This window comes from Panthera onca, chromosome B4, assembly GCF_046562875.1.
Source record: "Panthera onca isolate mPanOnc1 chromosome B4, mPanOnc1 haplotype 2, whole genome shotgun sequence".
Taxonomy (NCBI): domain Eukaryota; kingdom Metazoa; phylum Chordata; class Mammalia; order Carnivora; family Felidae; genus Panthera; species Panthera onca.
In genome coordinates, this window is record NC_138345.1 from 114,725,799 (window position 1) to 114,744,150 (window position 18,352).

At 41.6% G+C, this 18,352-nt stretch overlaps 1 protein-coding gene and 1 long non-coding RNA gene across 6 annotated transcripts in view; one reads left to right on the forward strand and one right to left on the reverse strand.

The window, feature by feature from the left end:
- CRADD (CARD and death domain containing adaptor protein) overlaps positions 1-18,352 on the forward strand; it is a 192,847-nt gene that overhangs the window by 10,084 nt on the left and 164,411 nt on the right. The window lies entirely within an intron of this gene.
- On the reverse strand, positions 1,646-16,288 carry LOC132693953 (uncharacterized). Its single transcript, XR_009617066.3, has 4 exons — positions 15,858-16,288; positions 11,349-11,454; positions 9,559-9,742; positions 1,646-1,964 (listed from the first exon to the last, which is right to left on the reverse strand). It is a non-coding gene; the product is annotated as an uncharacterized LOC132693953 (long non-coding RNA).

Below are 18,352 nucleotides of genomic sequence, written 5' to 3' on the forward strand. Positions count from 1 at the left end.
CTTTTGCAGCTCTTAAATCTTGCTATCGAAAGGCGAAAGCCATCAGTTCTAATAACCAGCTTTTCCGATGGCACAACCTCAGAGTTTAACCGTATGCTTAGCAAGGTAGCTTTCTATTTTTACGGGTGTCGTTCAAACTTGTAGGCCGTTGTTGTAGCTAGCTGCAGGAATGTTTGCCTTTGCTTAATTTTAATAGGCAGCTGTGTTTATACTTGTTGCTCAGTTTGAACAGTAAGGAGTATATGTATATGCTTCTTTGGAGGACTTTTCCCCCAGAGGGGGGAAAAAGGGTACATTGTACTTTTCCAAACAGTAAATTTTAATTGAGAAGGAAATGTGACCTCTAAAAGAAGTTTAGTCCTAGGCTTTATTTTTGTTAATGTTATAAAAGAAATCTTAACTCCTTGTAAGAAGTGCCAAGTTGACAATTCCTGGAAATGTTCATGTTCTATTTATGCTCAGAGAGGGTGGTGACGCTGTTACCAAAATAATACTGCTGAGATGTAGTAAGTGGCAAAGGAGAGCTTTGTGGTTTCATAACCCAAATACGAGACTTTTAAAGCACGTCTCAGTTCCACCATTTGTATATAAGGTGTAAGGTGCTGAGTGATAATGACCAAGTTGTTAGGAGACTTGCAGAGGCAGTAGAGCACGTCTGCTGGGACTTGCCCCATTGTTCGAACTACTGTGGAAGGTTAGCGCCAGAAGGGACCTCAGAGACCCCCACTGTACAGATGAGGAAACTCAAAGATGTAAGTCAGTCTGACAGCATGTATGTGAACTCTTTGGTTCAAGCAGTAGACCTCTCGCTAACGTAGGCAAAAATAGGAATTTCTCTGATGTATACTGGATTATTCACAACTTTGAGAGAATTGCTAAAATTTCAGGGCCCAGTAAGGTGGGAATGAGGCACCTCTGGGGATCTCTGGCCATTGGTGTTCCTCCTCTGAGTCCCTCCACCTTGCCGTCTCTCAAGATTCAGGGACTGACTGGCCTAGGTTGAGTCCTGAGCCCTTCGTTTAGGACACCAGAGTCACCTGGACTGGGAAAGGGACAGATCCAAACGGAAGAGGTGAAAGCTGGTTAAGACATGTCCACCATACTATATCATTCCCATTGGTTTTATATTGAACCCATTCTATAGTTGTGGACCTGGAAAAAAATGAAAGCCCTTTAAAGGAAGGAGAATGTTCTACATCTTAGTCTTAGTATAGCAAGGCTGAGGTCGAAGGCCAGAGGTAGTAGGAAAAGTAGAGGAGAACAATTTTGAGAGCAAGGTAGGTCTTCTGAAACCTTTCCAAAATGAGAAGATGTTCGGAAAAAAACAGATTTGAGAATGTTGAAGTAGAGAGGTGGTAGAAAGAGAATTTGGATTGGGTTCTGGCCTCAGGGCTTTACGTACATAAACTCACTTTATCCTTTGAGGTCAGCACTATTATTGTTACTTGCATTTTACAAATGAAAGTATTAGATGAATTGCCCAAGGTCACATAACTTGGTAGTAGCAGAGCTGAGATTTGAACACCGATAGTCTGGCCCTCCAGTCCATGCTGTTAATTGCTAGGCTCTTCTGTCCCCAATACCAGTTCTTGGTTCTGGTCCATGTCACGTGTCTCAGAGTACCTGACCTGGGCCTGCTACAGCTTCTTTATTTTCTGACCCTTTCTTCCCTTGAGTCTCACATGTAGCCAACATTTTCATTGTGTTTTTAAAAATAGCTTATCAAATGAGAAGTTAAAAAAATACCAAAGAAGATAAAAAATATTTTCTAAGAAATGTGATTAGACAAAAATAAAGATTTTGAATGAGATTGACACAGTAGTTTTTGTTCCTTGAGTCTTTATCTTTTCCCTTTCAATTTCTTTTTATTCTCAATCAGCCCTTTGATGGGGCTGTGGGCAGTTGTCCTTTTTCAGGCCTCCTCGTAGTTGAGCCCTTTTATTCCTTTTTGTGCCAGTCTGGATCTATTCAGGAAACAAAACCACACAGTAATTTGAACAAGGAAAATATAATATAAAGAATAATTAACTAGTAAAAGGTTAACTATGGTTAACTACTGAAGGAGTAAAAGAGGTCTCTAAGGAATATAGGAATAGCAGATGGAAGGAGCTATTTTTTCTAGGGCTGAAGGAGAGCACAGGATGAAGGCACCAAGAGCTCGCAAGAGGCCCCTCGCCACCCCCAAGGCTGAGTTTCAGTCCCCTTTGGAGATGAGTGACTGCCACTTGAATAGGAGGCCTACTGGTGGCCAGTGAACTGGCTGGACCGGTCTGTAAGCCCACTTGGCCGAGAATCTTGGGAGAGCATGTGGGTGGGCCAGAGTTGATCCTTAGCAGTCTGCTGAGTGGCAGAGAAATTCCCTGGAGAGTAAGCACCTTTGCGTTTCCCAAATGCCACTGGCAGTACACTTTGGGGGTGGGAGGGAATAAAGCATCCCAAACCCGAAGGAAAAGCCCCTGCCTCTGCTATGGGCTTTCAGTGTCCCTCCAGTGCCCTCTTTTGATGGAAACGAACACTACACCATCTGGCAAAGGCCAAATGTTCCCAGGGTCCAGCCCCAGGGTCATGAAGCAGGGCAAAGAGGGCGAATTTAAAACTAAGAAGTAATACATCGCTAACTGGTGCATCTCATCTATAAAATGATGAGAGTATATAATTCCCAAAGTAGTTCTAAGAACCTGATTTAGTCATTCGTTTATTTAGCCAACATTTATTGACTGTCTACCATTGCTGGCTATTCAGCAAAGGCTGTGTTATGGCTATCATTGTCTATTTTTGTTTGTCTCTGAAGATACAGACTAATCATATCTAAGGCAGAGACTGTTTTTATCTCTGTACCTGCATAACCTGTCTAGCATAGTGCTGGATACACATTAGTCCTCACATGTTTATCAAATGAACGAAGGAATGACTACGAAGATGGATGTAAAGATGGAATCATACCCTCAAAGAGTTTAAATTATAACTGGGGAAAGGTAGAGGCAAAATATAATATGGAATTCTAGTTATATTTTATTGTGTAACAAGCTGCTTCAAAACATGATGGCTTAAAATAACAGTTGTTTATTTTTTTCCATGATTTTTTTTTTTTTTTTAATTTGAGAGAGAGAGAGAGAGAGAGAGAGAGGGAGAGAGAGGGAGAGAGAGAGAATATCTTAAGTAGGCTCCACATTCAGAGTGGATCCTGACCTGGGGCGCGATCCCACGACCCTGGGATCCTGAACAGTGATTTGTTTTTACATGCATGTGCAATTTGGGCAGGGCTCAGAAGGGGCAGCTCATTTCTGCTCTAGCTGGTGTTGGTTGGAGTGGCTTAACCGGGGCAGGAGGAGCCATTTTCCAGATGTGTCACTCATATTTCTGGCAAATTGGGGCTGCCTGTTGGTTCCTCTCCACATAGGCCTTTCTGCAGGTGGCTGGGGTTTCCTCACAGTATGGTAGTTGAGTTTCAGGAGACAGGAAGTGAAAACTGCCAGTTTCTTAAGGCCTGGGCCCAGATGCTGGCATAGTGTTAACTCTCACTGCATTTTTTGGTTCAGCTGTCCTAGAGGCCAGATTCAAAGAGTCAAAATAGAAACCTCACATTTTCTTGGGAGGTATGTCAAATCATTTTGGGGCCTTACTGCACTTACCAGATGTAGTGACTTAAAGTATGTATATTTGTTATCATAAATGGAAATGTAGCTGCCATACGTGAAAGCGACTTGTAAATTAATAACAAATGTTCTTATTAGTTTCACAAAAAAAAATGTTTTAAAAAGTGAAAATAGCTCTTTTCCCCCCCCCAAATATAAAGGCAATTTGTTGCTTAAAAAGCAAAGGCTCTAGAAAGATACCAAAAAACTGGAAGTCATCCATAATCTTATTGCCCAGAGATAATCACGGTTTATAACAAATGAGTAGTGAAATGCAGTATTTGGGTTTTTACTCTAGGACATTGTTTTAGAAGCGCTCTCTTTTCTCAACTGCAGTCATTTCCAGAACGTTATTATTTACTTGATACTAACACTTAAATCTGGAATTTCTTGTGATGCCAACTAAAGAATAAAAGAAGATTATATGTGTGTGTGTGTGTGTGTGTAAAAATATATATACTTTTTTTTCTCCAGAGAGTAAAACTTTCGGAATCAATTTGACGTAGTCTGTTAAATTATCCTTGAGGCTAGTCACTAGCTGTTTCATTTCAGTTAGCAGAGGGTGGGGGTGGGGTGCGCTGGACTTAAATGACCTTCTCCAGTTACCCTTAAGGAACTATGAGGAATATTCTTCACTCTGTTGTTTCAAGTATTTTTCTGTTTATCTTTCTATGAGTATTCTATTTCAAAGTGTTTCACTAGGATATTATATAACCTGATTTTTTTTCTAGGTCTCCTGTTTGTATGTTTTTAAATATTATGTTTCTAAATCTTTTCTCTTCATTGTTTTTCTCAAGCTGCTCCACTATAGGTGATTAAGTTCTTGCCTGTGGCATTTTTAAGATCTATTTATATCCCTCACATTGACTAGATTTGTAAATATGTGAGTGTTCTGGATGGTAGATGAGATTTTTTTTCCCCTTTGCACTTGGAAAGGCATTCCTAATGACTGTTTTCACTAAATCACGGAGTATATTTCAAAGAAACTGTTAAAACCTTTGGCGGAATAATCATATCTCATCCCTCTCCTTATTATCAGAGTAAACACTATAAATCATTGTAGGAGGGGCTGTATAAGTCAGAGGAAAGAGCAGATCTGAGCATCTCCAAAGCTTTGCTTCCTGCATTACTTCAGCGAGCATTTATTGAATTTCTACTGTTGGCTGGGAATACGGAAGGTTAGATACGGAAATTAATAAAGTATAATTCCTGCACTCGGGTTGCTCCAAATAAATGAGATGATATGTGTAAACGGCTTAGAATAGAGTCTGGCATCTATTTAACATTCAGTGAATGTTAGTTGTCACTATTACCATTAGAGGTAACCGAAGAGTTGTGACGCAGAGAGGTATGTGCAAGGGACAGGATGGCTCCACCTAGCCTGTGGTAAGACCGAACTGGGGAAGGCTTTAGAGAGCGTGTATAGTTGAGTGTTGAAGGTAAGTAGGAGTTCACAAGAAGGCAGAGGGGAAGGGCATTCTAGGCAGAGGTAACAGAAAGTGCCGAGGCATGGAGGCAATGGCTTTACGTTGTATGCACCTAGTGTCTAGGGATGGGATGGGGTGGTGTGATGGCAGCTAAGGCTGGAGGCTCAGGCCCAGTGCTGCTCGACAGGGGCCTTGAGTGCCATGTAAAGGTTCAATCCGTGATGGAGCACAACTTGATGAAATTTGAGAAAGGGATTGACACGAACAGACTTGCATTTAGAAAGCCTACTCTGGTGACATATGGATGGGAAGCTGGGCAAAACAGGGGTAAGAAGCCCAGTTAGGAAGCTGTTGGAACAATCTAGATGAAAAATGGTGAGGACTAGTTGCTGGCATTGAGGATAGAAAAGAAGGGGATGGGCTGAGAGAGATTTAGGAGGGAGGATTATTAGATGTGTTCTTCATGGGGTGGGTGGGGGGGTGGTGGTGGTCCCAAGGGGATCTTTTCCCAAGGTGAAAATTGGTTGGGGGAATGGTGTAAAAAAAAAAAAATCCTCAGATATTCAGATTCAAAAGGGCCACAGTACATAAACAGCTAAGCAGTTATCCATGCTGTTAAAATTTCATGGGAGCGACGCTATTAGGGACGTCTTCTTAGAGAGGCAGTGACGACATGAAGGTTGAGAAGCACGGGGTTAGAAGGACTCATTGCCTGGTTGAACTGTGGGCTGAAGGAGAAAGAGGATTCCGGCGTGATTCCTGGATTTCTGGTTTGGACAGCTCTTCCTGCTCACCGAGAATGGACACGTGGTGTGTAAGTTCTGTGTACACGCTCTGCTCCTTGAATGTAAGCTGACAGTGGCTCACATTTATCGAGCACTTTCCGTGAGCCAGCCCCTTAGGTGCCTTACATTTATTAATAGTGTGAGGTACAGGCTATTATCATTCCCATTTTCCATAGGAGGAAGCTGAGACCCAGCCCAGAGCCATGAGCATTTCGTTCTGTGAAAATGCTGGGTGAGCGTTTGGAGATACTGGGTCTAGGCTCTGGATGAAGTCCTGCTTCTACCTTTATCTGCTCTGTGAGGTCAGGTAGATTACTTTGTTTTTATTTTTTTCCTCTAAATGTTAATTTCTTCATGTGTAAAACAGAGCTGCCGGTATTCTTCCCTGAGAGTAGTTGTTGAGGTTAAATGAGAGGGTATATGAATGAATCTTTCAAAACAAAAAGTGCTGTGTTAATGGAGGTAGTGTTTTTCATGTCAGCGAGTGCCTCACAGGTAGTCAATAAATGCCATTTTTCTCCTTTGCCTCACTTCTTTCCTTTCCACTCTCTTCAAGCAGCCCCCAGAAGACTGGAAGAACAGAACGAGAGTCCCCTCCGCAAACCGCCCCCCCCAGCCTCAACCCCCAGCATTATTGTTGCAACTGCCTCTGTGTCGTCCATCTCCTCCTCTCTTACCAGCCCTAGAAGATGACTCAAGTGGCTTTTATTTCCTTGAGTTTTCATGAATGTCCTCCCATCTGAACACAGTGATTCACTTCTCAAGCTGTGGCCATTGCACTTCTGCTCCTTGTAGCTGTTTTCACAGAGGTCACCAGGGACTTTTGGTTAAGTCCATTGGCATTTTTCAGGTTGCCACTTGCTGTCTTGGCAACATCTGACATGGGGGCCGCTCTCTCTTTCATTCTTCGTGTTGCCCCCTTCCTCGGTGTTGTTTTTCCTCCTGCCCCTCCATTTATTATTTCTCAGCTTCTCCTTGCCCTACTTGCCTCTTAAATGCTTCTCTTCTCTGGAGATGTGTTAAATTCTTATCTTCTCCCTGGCTGGAGGCTCCGCTTCCTTTCCCAGCAACCTTCTCCTAGGGCAGAGCCCATCTGCACTCCTGGCTTGATGACCACCTCAAAGTGACCTCTTCCAAATCCCTGTCTCCTGGCCGAATAGCCAGCTGCACTTCAGTCTTCCACCTTAACTCCACATGGCCAAAGGAGGACCTCCCATCGCTCACATCACACTTCCTCTTCCTCAGTGATATTTATTTTCTCCACTTCGAAAATATATTCCTATTCAAACAACCAGAAGGAAGTAATGTTGTTGTTGTTGTCGTTGTTTGGTTTTTTGAAAGCCCTTAGCCCAGACGTTACCTTGTTCTTGAAGCTTCGTGCACCCCTTTCATGGCTGACTGAGAAACCCCTCTTCTGTGTTTCCAAAGTGTCATGGGAATATTTCTGTTATGGCACATCCGTACTATGTTAGGAAATTTTGTCCTCAAGTAGACTGTGAGTTCATCGAAGGCGAGAACTCAGTTTTTCACCCTTGTAGACTCAGAACCTAGCACATTGCAGAAATACTTATTGGGACCAATAAATGTTGGTTGAGTGTATGAATCTGTGGTAGCCTTATTTGCTCCCCTCACCTTCCTCTTAATCTCTAGGTGTCATAACTGTTTATATTAGTTTGTTTGTGTTGCCATAATAAAGTATCCAGACTAGGTGGTTTAAACAACCCAAATTTATTTTCTAACAGTCCCAGAGGCTGAAAGTCACAGGTTAAGTTGTCAGCAGGTTTGGTTTCTTCTGAGGCCCCATTGGCCTGCAGATGGTGGCCCTCCTGCTGCCTCTTCAGATGGTCTCCCCTGTGCGTGTGTGTGTGTGTGTGTGTGTGTGTGTGTGTGTGTGTGTCTCCATGTGTCCTAATTTCCTTCTCTTACAAGGATACTACTCATATTGGGTTAGGGTCACCCTAATGGCCTCATTCTAACTTAATTACTTTCTTAAAGACTCCAAATACAGTTGCATTCCCAAGCACTGGGTAAGGTTAGGGCTTTAACATACGGCTTTTGGGGAGGCACAGTTCAGCCCATGACACTATTATCACTTTTTTAACTTTATCTTATTTGTCAGTCTTCCTCAGTAGCCAATAGATAATAACCCTTTGGTTCTTGATCCTCCATGAAATTGACTCTTTGGCATTTCTTAAAGGTTGCTATTGAATGTTTGCTGGGTGCCAGTCTTTAACCATTCATTTTATAAAACTTAAAGCATTTTGTTCTCGTCTCTGTGCATTGCAGTTTTTAACCTGTCTGGTTATTAAACCATTTTATCAGCTTTATTTTTAACTGTTGTAACAATGAAATCTCACATATGAGTGTGTTTTTTACCTTCTCACTGGTGAAAATTTGTCTCATAGAGGTACAGATTAGGTATAGGAGTGGGTGCAGCAGTTAGAGCCCCTGAAGCCCATCTCTTCCCAGGGCCAAATCATTTTAAAGATGAAGGAAATTCTTGGGTGCCTGGGTGGCTCAGTCGGTTGAGTGTCCAACTCTTGATTTTGGCTCAGGTCATGATCCCAGGGTCATGGGATCAAGCCCCATGTTGGGTTCCATGCTGAATGTGGAGCCTGCTTTAAGATTCTCATTCTCTCTCTCTCTCTCCCTCTGCCCTTCTCCCCCACTCACTCTCTCTCGCTCTCAAAAAAAAAAAAAAAAAAGGATGAGGGAAATTCTAAGACTGAAGACTTGAGGCTTTCACAATTGGCCTTCTTGAACTGATATTCCTAGGAGCAATTGCATAAGATAAAAGCAAAACGAAAATCACTGTCTCCAACAGGCACGTAACCCAACAGACTTGTAAGGAGAATTGTCCTTGCCTGCTAAGAGAATAATTTTGTACACATAGTAGCCTCAGTTCTTAAATTCTGGGCTGCTTGGTTAATCTGCATTTTTATGATGTTCAGCTTTCTCACAGTTTAATCTACAGCCCCTCCCCTGGGCTACTCATTAGCTGACTTCCCTTTCATCCCTTCATTTCCCACAGATGCCCTAGAAACTTGGCCTCCTGCTTCCTTTTTTCTACCCTCCTCCCACAGCCCCAAGCTTTCACCCCTTTTACTTGGGTTTCTCCTCCCTTAGGCTGCAGTTTCCTGGTTTCTCATGGGTATCCCCTCTTCCTTCTCTATTCACCTTCTGTTCCTCTTCCTTCCCCAACAACCTTCTTTTAGAAATAAGCTGAAGTTTCCAAGCTAATTTTGACTTTTTGCTGCCACCTTGCCTTTGGTATAAAGCAGGGGTTGGCAAACTATGGCCATGTCCCTGTGGTCCATATCCAGTCCACTACCTGCTTTTGTGTGTCCTGTGAGCTAAGAGTGGTCTTTACCTTTTCAAAGGGTTGAAACAAAAACAAAACGAAAGAAGAATATTTCATGACATATGAAAATTATAGGAGATTCAAATTTTAGCGTCTATAAATAAAGTTTTATTGGAACACAGCCATTCTTATTTGTCCATATGTTGTCTGTGTCTGCTTTCACACTATACCGGCAGAGTTCTGTAGTTGCAATAGAGAGTTTTTGGCCTAGAAGGTCCAGAAAATATTTACTATTTGGGCCTTTACAGAGAAGGTCTGCCCCACACTTCGTATAAAGAGTTAGAAGGGACAGAAAATAGCTTTGCATGACAGGAATCAGTTTTGTTTACCTTTCTTTTCTTTGTGCTTACCAGAGTGCTGGATTAAAGCTAATGCTTGGTTCTAAAATTGTTTTGAGAGTCAAAAGGGGAGAGGCCCTTCTTCAGGACAAACTTTTTCTGTGAAAGTATGTTATTATCTTTGCCATTTCTTTAGAATTAAATTTTGCCAGAAGCGATTCATCATACCAGGGCCATTGAACCTTTTCTTTCATTTCTAAAATTGTACATAAGAGAAAAAGAATTAGGTAAACCAAACAGATAAAACTCCTTTGTACTCTGCACATTCACACGAGGATTTAATTTCAGCTTATCCCATATACTTACTCATGGTTTAGTCTCAAAATGAAGTATTGGGGTGATGAGATAATGTTAGCATTTGGGTACTAACCACAAAAAGAGTTAAGCAAGGTTTGCCGTCATGAGGATTTGGCTTTTGTTCTCATCTGTCACGTATTTAGTGTATTTTTTACAACCCCCTATCTTGTCTCTGTTTTCACCTCCTTTGAAGGAAATCATTTACCACTGAAATTCAAACCTCTTGACGAGTAATGCCAAGCAAGGTTAAGAAATTTCTTCCCATTCCCTGAGACAGCCATTGTGCTATTTCTGTCTGTTATTCAGAAGTGTGGCTGTATGAGGTTTCTCAATCCCCTGAGGCATTTGTTAACAATACATTTTGAGTGTTCACAAAGTGCTGTGGGCTCTAAAAGGCGTCAAAGTGATTACATCAGAAATAGAAGGTCCTTCAAGGAGTTTGTAGTCTTTATGGCAATAGAGGGGTGACATGCATGTGAATTTCTGGACATTTAACAGTGGCGTACAGAGAATAGAGTGGCACCAGAGCATGAAGCATGACTGAGCAATCTCAGTGGGAAGAAGGGTAAAGTACGGAATGCTTCTAGGGCAGCTCTGGGTCGGGGGGGAAGGTAGTCATGATTACTAGGGGAGAAGCCAGTCCAGAGTAGATGCTGAGTGCTTTCTCCAAGATACCTTCCCAAGATGTTTTGCTGGAACATTAAACCTATCATGTTGCAAATGGAATGACCTTTCCCCAGCTTCTCCTCTTGCGTTTAGTATTGTCAGTGTCATTTCACTTTCTGAATTATATACCTGCCCTTTTTACAAAGTAGGTCCTTGAATGAGTGGATTCTGTGAGGGGAAGGATAGCAAATAGATTGTTTGGCTCAAATGAAGAATTGATGTGTTTAGAAAAAGAGAGAGGCAGGTAAGAGAGAGATAAGCTGATGGATAATCTTAATGTTTGGGCTTGGGGGCGGAGGTCGAGCCTTGAATGTGAGGAAACTGGCCTAGGGAGAGAGAACATCACTCCATCTGCCATCTTCTGGGGCTGACTTATCTGCCCCATACCTTCCAGGTTTCCCTAGATTTTAGCAGAGACAGAGATTTTCATTCCGTTTCTCATTTTAACTTAAGTTGGCTTTAGGTCGGTGCTGTTAGGTCTGATAGCGATAGGCTTTGGGGAAAACCGAGAATCCCAAGTCCCGGGTGGTAACTGACTGTGGCTCTGCTTGGCATGACCCTCAACCTTGCAGTTTCCCTTGTGAGAGGGAAGTATCTCAACCTGGTTTTCAGGGTCACGCTGTGCCACCACCTGGAAACTGTATCTCCATTTTTTCCATCCTTTCTCTACCCTGTACAAAACGAACAACCAAACCAACCCCTGCAACTTTTTCCAGGAAAATTCACCTTGTAGGTGCTGTGGTGAGCCTGTGAATGGGGGCACAGCTGTTGGTCTTTTGGCACTGTTGATAGTTCTTGAGAGAGCAGTGGCCCTGGAAAAATGAGAGAAAATCACCCACCTGAGGGCACTGGTTTTCCACACTCTGGGCCATTCACATTTGATAAGCTCCATCCGGATTCGTTTCACCAATGGCTTCCATTGTTTAGGTTATTTTGTTCAGTTCACTTGGGAAATGAAAACAGACACAAAACTGACATTTTAATTGTTTTTAGAATGAGTGTTTCTTTGCACCTACTGTAGACCAGCCAAATGTAGATTTTGCCTCCAAGGCTGCTGACTGCATGCTGCCCATGTTCTTGGCAGAAGTGAACACAACCAAAGATTCTTTTTGCCTTCAAGAGGGGCAAAAAGGCAGTTTCTCTTTAGAAAGCAAGAAAACAGATGCCAATCAGGTATTGCTTTTTTTTTTTTTTTTTATCTTAAGGCTCTTTTAATTCAAAGAAGTTTAAAAAAAATTTTTTTTAACGTTTATTTATTATTGAAGAACAGAGAGAGAGAGCGTGAGCAGGGGAGGGGCAGAGGGAGAGGGACATAGAATCTGAAGCAGGTTCCAGGCTCTGAGCTGTCAGCACAGAGCCTGACGCGGGGCTCGAACTCAAAAACGGCGAGATCATGACCTGAGCTGAAGTTGGTTTGCTCAACCGACTAAGCCACCCAGGCGCCCCTAATTCAAAGAAGTTTTGAATAAAAAATATGGTACACTCAAAAGAACGAGAAATCAGGTGATCTAGACTTAGATATTGGCTGTTTCCCACTGCTTCTGTGTCCTTAGACAAGATTTTTTTTTTTAATGACTTTTTACTTTGAAATAATTTAAGACAAGAGGTTCCAGAAGTAGTGCAGAGAGTTCTCAGGTATCTTTCACTCAGTTCCCACCAACCAAAAATATCTTATATACAACCATAATACATTGTCAAAACCAGGATACTGACATTGGTACTATTAACTTAAATATAGACCGTACTGGGATAGTTTTAACATGTACTTCGTGTGTGTGTGTGTGTGTGTGTGTGTGTGTGTGTGTGCGTGTGTGTGTGTGCATGTTCGCTCTATGAAATTCTATCACATGTTGATTTGTGTATGTTTTTGATTTTTAATGCACACTTACCTTGAAATTATTCTGAGCCTTTGTGTGAATAATTAATAATAGCAAAATAGAAAAACTGGATATTATTTAATGTGGAAATCTCAATTTAATACTCTTAATTAAAAGACTTCTGGATTAGGAAGTAGAAGGTCAGGTTCTAATTCCAGCTGTCCAACTGGAGAAGGAATGAGGGACCTAACCCGGACAGAAATATTGATTTCCCATGGTTCCAGCTGAAAACCTGGGAATCATCATCCTTGCTTTCATCTTTTCCCGTACTAACCCTCCTCCCCAACATCTGTTCCATTACCCAACCTTCTAAAATGTTCTTCAGATCTGTCTATTTATCTTCTTCCCTTGCCAGGATAATTACAGTGGCTTCCACATGTACGGGAGTACATCCATTTTCCACACAGCAGTGTGCAACTCCTCTGAGCAAACCCTCCTCCGGTGGTTTTCCATTGTACTGAAATGGAGTCCGAACCCGTATGGGAGCCCATGAGGCCCTTGTGGTTGGAAGGCTGCTCCAGTCACATCTGCTGTTGTCCCTCACCTGCTCCAGCCACACAGGTCAACTAGCAGCTTCTCCTGGTGCCCAGGGCAGTTTCTGCCGAGGCCTTTGTTCTAGCTTGTTCCTTCCTCCGGTGTGCCCTGCTCCTACTTTTCCTGTCATGATTAGCTCCTCTGGTAATTTAGGTGTCGGGCCTCTTCAGCGAGGCCTCCCTGGGCAGTCCAAATTAGAGCCCTCGTCCGTCACCTTCTATCGTGTGATCCTATTTTGTCTCCTCTGGAGCTTTCAACACCATCGGAATCTATCCCTGTACTTGATTGAATTTGTTTTTACTTGACCAGTGAGTTACCCTTCCATAGACTGGAAGCTCCTTGAGAAGTGGGGCTGCTACCCTGTATCCCCAGGGCCCAGGACAGCCCCTGCCCCCTAGGGCAGTGCCTGCCCATCAGTAATTATTTTTTGAGTAGCCATCATTGGACCATAAGTGGTCCATCAATGGACCAGGTAATCACAGAGATTCATGAAACCAAAAAAATTACTTGACTGAATGAAATAATCTGATGTTTCAGATTATTAAATTTTTCTGTATTTGGGACTCTGAGGAATGCATTATGATTCAATTCCTAGGTACTATACGTTCCCTTTTGTGTACCCGTGTATTAATAACAGGTCTATTTCTGAGTTAGGGCCATTTGAGGTGGAAAATGTAAATCCTCTATACCTTGGTGACAGGCTCCTGTCTGCCTGAACATGTCAGGCCACATTAGTGATTTGAAGAGGTAAATTTGACATATATTCATTTCCCCCATCAGTGGTGCTTTGGCATTAGAGAAGACCATTGAGCAGGTTTTAGCTTTCTTGGTAATAAATAAGGTGCAAGAAACTTAGTATCATGTGGTTTGACATTTAGCCAAACTTGCTTTCATTATTGGCTTAAACGCCTTCCTCTTCTTTTGAATTTCACGTATAAGTAATGGCTCCCGAGGCTGGAAGACACAGAGCTGCTAATGTTCTCACTGAAATGAAAAGAGCATGATTTATGTCCTCTGCTACATTTCTTAAATTCCTGTTTAACTTTCATTTTATTGATAGGGAGAGCCACGTAACCAAAACGTCACTGTGTGTGCTTTGATGGTGTTACTAGCTACTCGTGCCTTTTAAGCAGTTTTAGAAATACAATGCAGTGTAGGAATATAAATACATGTGTTTTTAGACATGTGTTTTGCTGACCTAATGATTTACTGCTGCTGAAGGAATGGTTTCTGTGTGAAGGAAGTCATTAGTCTTTCATTAAGTATTTTTATCAGAGGTTAATACATTTTTCTCTAATTAAATTCTGGAGTTCTCTTTTGAAAAATGCATGTACCCACGTAGCTGCTAGTGATATAAATGTTGACATTTGGTTCCTTTTGTTATGATTTTATTGTTGTTATTGATAATGAATTATTTTTCAAGCAAACACACATGCTTATAAATCTGGAAGGTGATGTTTTCTGTTAAAAGCATTTTGCCATTTTCACATTGCTATGCCTCTCGCTTGTAGGGGGTTTTCTTGAGAACTTATTTTCTTCTGTTGATTTTTAAAAATGGCATACCAGTGGTGAGTGTGAATTCATATTATGAAAACCGTGGTGGAATATGATTAGACATACTACGAGGTAGTAGTTTATGTGAAACATTGATGCTCTAAAGCATTTACTACCAAAATTTGTTCTCTTCATCTTACCCCTCCTCCCTGCCCTTGGCACCACATAATGGTTCTGTATTGTGTTGTGTGTGTGTGTTTTGAAGAACCAAACATGACTTGAAGAAGGTAGTGGGGGAAGGAAGAGGAGGAGGGTATAAAATGAGCAGGCTGCTTTCCCAGAAGCCTCTCACGTGCAGGGTCTGAAATGACTATTGTTGGGGAAAAGTGATATTCATACTGATGGGGCTAAAAATGCCTGCCCATTTTGAGGAGCTTTTGTTTTCATAATAGAACTTCTTTGCACAAACAAAAGGATGTTCTAAAAGAGAGGGACCATTGCAGTTGAGTGTTTTCCATTCTGGTAGCGTCTGAGAATAATTTTCACAGATTCCTAGTATTGCATGTAATCATTGTCTAGCAGTTGGATCTTTTTATTTGCATGATAGAATTGTGCATTTAATTTCTGTTTTAAGTCCCACCCATGTTTTTAAATAGTATAATACAGTTGATCCTTGAACAACATGACGGTTAAGTGGTGCTGACCCTCTGCGCAGTCAAAATCCGCAAGTAAATTTTGACTTCTCCAAATTTACCTACAAATAGCCTATCGTCGACCGGAAGCCTTACCAATCACATAAACAGTCAATTAACACATATTTTGTATTTTTATTTACTATTCACTGTGTTCTTACAATAAGGTAAGCTAGAGAAAAGAAAGTATTATTAAGAAAATCACAAGGAAGAGAAAATACATTTGCCATACTGTACTGTATTTACTGAAAAAAACCCATGTGTAAGTGGATCCACGTGGTTCAAACCCATATTGTTCAAGGGTCAACTCTAAGTTGTTTTCTTACCTGTTGGGTGACTGAGTGAAAATATGTATAATTTGGTCAATAGCATAATTCTGTGACCTGTATAACCAAATGGATGCTGTGGCTTTTACATTGGATGCATTTCAGGTGACTTTTGTTGGCCTGCAATTTTAGTAGTGAGATTGATTCAGAGTACTCATTCAAAATCACCTCATTTGTCTTCCCTATGCCTATGGGTTAAATCTCTGGGAAGAGCAGTTCATTGGACATAGGACAAATCTTGGACTGTGTGTATCTGTCATTTTTATAAATGATTGGGGGACAGGCACTTTTGTGAGTCGTGATGTTCTATGTTTTTTTTTTTTTAATTAAAAAAAAAAAAACTATTGTATAACAGACTGCCCTCAAACATGGCAGATTCAAAGAACCATTTTGGTGTGTGGGTTAAGAACTTAGAGAAGACTTACCTGTGTGGTTTGTCTCTGATCCATAGGATGTCAGTTGAAGTGGCTGGGGCTGGAGGATCCACTTCTAGGATGGCTTCTTTACTCCTGTGTCTGGGCTGGGGTGGTCGACTGTTGATGCTGGCTCTTGGCAGGGGACTTTGCTGTGGCTGTTGGTTTGAGCACTGACATATTGTCTCTCCATTGTGCTTGAGTTACAGCATGGCAGCTGGGTTTCCAGAGGGAGTGTCTCCAAAAGGTGTGGGTGGAAACTTTAAGGCTCAAGGCTTTTTGTGACCTAGCCCCATCAGTTCCGGAACACTAATTCTCCTACATTTTATTGGTCAGATAAGTCGCTAAGACCAACCCAGACTCCAGGTGAGGGGAATTATCCTCCACCTTTCATTAGGAGAAGCAGCAAAGAATTCGAGGCCATCTTTAATGGCAGGTGTTGGGATCACATCAGGATAGCATTTACTTAATAGCAATATATGCCTCTCCTGAGGTTCAAATGGTTTAAAGTACAAATACTAATAGTAGTTCCACTTAAGAGGATCCCATTCCAAGTGGTACAACCTTCATTTAAATAAAAACTCTGATGTGATTCATCTCAGTCATTTAATGGATGACTGTAATCTCAAAATATCTAGAAAGATGTCAGTCCTCTGAGTCATAGCGCAAACTAGTTTGTCAAAAGAGTTCAAAGGAAACATAGATCTTACAGCTGGAAAGGACTTCAAGGGATTACATCATCGTTATCACCTTCCAAAAAGATTTATTGAGCACCATGTAGGTAGGTGCCAAGCCCTGGAAATGCAGAGGAGAATATGATACAATTCTTGTCCTTGAGACATAGTTGAGGAAATAGAATTGATGCATTAGAGATGAATAGAAATCCATTGAATATAGACGGGGTGGCAAATAAAAGGACAGGTGATAAATGCACAGGAAGGAGAAGTGATCAGTAGAGGCTTGTTGGGGCGGGGTTAGGGCTGGGAAAGGGCATCAGGAGATAGGCTTCCCATCACACTAAAAACAAAATCCAAAGTGTTGGTCATTACCTATAAGTGCCTCTGTGAACTGGATCCCTGCTTCCTCTATGATCTCCTTTTCCACCTCTCTTTTCCTCACTCACTAGCCTCCTTCCTGGAATATTGCAGACATTTCAGGACCTTTGCATTTTCTCATTCCTCTGCCTAGAATGCTCTTTCCCCACATGGTCCCATGGCTTGCTTTCTGACTTCGATCACACCTCTGGTCAAATATGCCCTCTTCAAGTTTTCTCTGACCACCTACCGTATCTGCCTCCTATCCTTCATTCCTGTTTATCTTCATGAAGGCAGGGCCATTGTCTGCCTTGTTCATTATTGTATCCTCAGCACCTAGAACAGTGCCTGACAAATAGTTGGTGCCTGATAAAAAACAGTTGAATGAATAAATGGGTAAGCAAACGTAGAACTTGAGACAGGGGAAGGATTTAGCAAAGTGGAGAACAGATGGTGTTGTTGACTGCCTGCAAGGTAGAGTAAAAGAGAATTAGAAATATACACGATAGATTCATAGATAATTTGTTTTAACACCTTGACATCAGGGGTCCTCATTTTATAACTTTGGGTCCTTCTCTTCATAGGGTCACCCCTCTCTTCATAGCTTCATGTGGTAAGCACATCACAGGGCTTGCACAGGGAGTGATTCACTTGGACTAGAATAGCTGTGTCATGCTGGGTCTCAGTTGTCAGAGAACTTGCCATTCCTAAAAAATACTCTGTACTACAGTGCTTCTTTGTCTTTGCTCCTGTTCATATTTCCGTCTGGAGTATCCTGGTTTTTGCCTTGACCTATTGAAATTCCATGTGAATGACCTCTTTCATCCATTGTACTTATTAGTTATGTGATTTGATTATCAAATAAGCACATTCTGCTTCAATTGGAAATATTTATGTACATGTAGTTCTTCCACTTAAATATAAACTCTTAGAGAGCAGAGCCTGGGTCTAGTTTATCTTTTATTTTCCAGTACAGTACATAAATGATTCTTAACAAAACATGTTAAATTTACTTGAGCATGAGAAATTAGAGTACTTTAGCTTCTAATGTAAAACTAATACATATGCCTAGAAGTCAGAAGAGGCAATGCGAATTTCCCCAGGAAACTAAACAATAATAAAGTAACTTCATCCATGGGCTTTTCTGGTTGGTTTGATCTGTTTAACATCCTTGGATGACTTCATGATTTGCACAGGGCCTTGTGAATCAACAACTCACACATTTTTATATCAGTTAACTATAGCCGCATATACTGCCCTAAAATACAGTGGCTTAAAACAATAGCTTATTCCTCACAATTTTTTAAGTTGGCTAGGCTCAGCTGAGTGGTTCTTTCGTTCCATGTGGTGTCACTTAGTATCACTAATGCAGCAGATGCTTTCAGTTTCAGAGCTTGGCTGGGGCTGGAATGTCCAAGAGAGCTTCACTCACGTGTCTTGTGTTGGTTGTAGATGGGACCTCTTTGTTCTTCT